This window comes from Gossypium hirsutum, chromosome D04, assembly GCF_007990345.1.
Source record: "Gossypium hirsutum isolate 1008001.06 chromosome D04, Gossypium_hirsutum_v2.1, whole genome shotgun sequence".
In the NCBI taxonomy this organism is placed as follows: domain Eukaryota; kingdom Viridiplantae; phylum Streptophyta; class Magnoliopsida; order Malvales; family Malvaceae; genus Gossypium; species Gossypium hirsutum.
The window spans coordinates 29,641,120-29,642,499 of record NC_053440.1 but is presented as its reverse complement, the minus strand read 5'-3'; the positions used below and the strand labels follow the sequence as shown (position 1 = coordinate 29,642,499).

General features: G+C 32.7%; 1 pseudogene; it reads right to left on the bottom strand.

The window, feature by feature from the left end:
- Positions 1-717: 717 nt before the first annotated feature.
- LOC121216187 (protein TIC 214-like) overlaps positions 718-1,380 on the bottom strand; it is a 1,111-nt pseudogene continuing 448 nt past the window's right edge.

The window sequence follows — 1,380 nt, the reverse complement described above, 5'->3', positions numbered from 1 at the left end:
GAAGGAATGTCTAAACCCAATGATTCAAGGCAAAGATAAAAGATCCTAGAACAAGGAAATACCCTTTTCCATTTTCTCAACAACTAGATTAAAATGAAGAATCGAAATAGATTCTAAGCGTGACAAACAAAAAAGGGGTTAGAGACCACTCAATAAAGGAATGCCTAAGGATTATTTTTTGAGCATTTTACGAGTTATTTGAGTTGAGTTATGAGAGTACGAATGCTTTTTTCTTCTTTTTTTTTGAAAAAAAAGACGGGGTTAAATGTCTAATTGATTTGCTGGTTTATGGATCTTTTTGACATTCTAATTCCATACATTCTAATTCCATACATAGACATAACTTTTAATTAATCATTTTTTTCTCGAGCCGTACGAGAAGAAAAATTCTTATACGTTTCTAGGGGGTATTATTTAACTACATCTATCCCAATGATTCGTTTATCGAATCGTTGCAATTGATGTTCGACCCCGAAGATAGGAAAGAGATCTTCGAAAAGTGGGTTTTTATGATCCGATAAATAATCAAACCTATTTAAACGTTCCCGCCATTCTCTATTTCCTTGAAAAAGGAGCTCAACCCACAGCAACTGTTCATGATATTTTAAAGAAGGCAGGTGTTTTTACAGAACTTAGTCTTAATCAAACAAAATTCAATTAATGAAATCCAAAAAAGAGGGTGTGGATGATTCATATCTAGCTTTGTATAAATTTTTCTTTATATATCACAAAGGTCGATTCCATCGTTTAGAATCAAAAAGAAGTGTCACAAGAGGTTTTTCAATCCATAATAAATATTTATCTTCTTTATTTTTAATATTTCTAACTTCGAACTTTCTTGATTCCCATCCAGATAAGAAGTTTCATAAACCGGTCTATTTTTAGAGTATGTCTCTTTAAAACGAAAGTGGAGTTCGCCCTTTCTTTTTTTCTTTCCAGTCATTTGTAGCTTTTCTGTTTCGTCCATTTTGCTCGGATCCACCTCTTCCTCCGAAAAAAGGGAAGAAGAAGTATTTTCTTCGGTCCCCTGTTTCTGGTTAGCCCCTCCCCATTCGGAAATAGTTTCTATTTCTATGTTTCTTTCTTTCTCACTTTCCCCCACTTCTTCCATTTCAGAAATTCCTTTCAGTTTCTTAGTTAGAATGGGTGACGATATTCTGCCTAAATAGTAAACACAGGTAATAAATAACAGAATACTAAAGATTCGAGCCATAGAATTTTGAAATTCTAATACAAGATGCTTATTAGATCGAACGAGTACATTAGACCTAATTAAATTATTTTGTTGTATCCAGACTAATACCAACCCAACTCATTTCATCAATAAAATATGACCAATTAACCAACCAACAAAATTACTTGTTACAAATAACATATTGT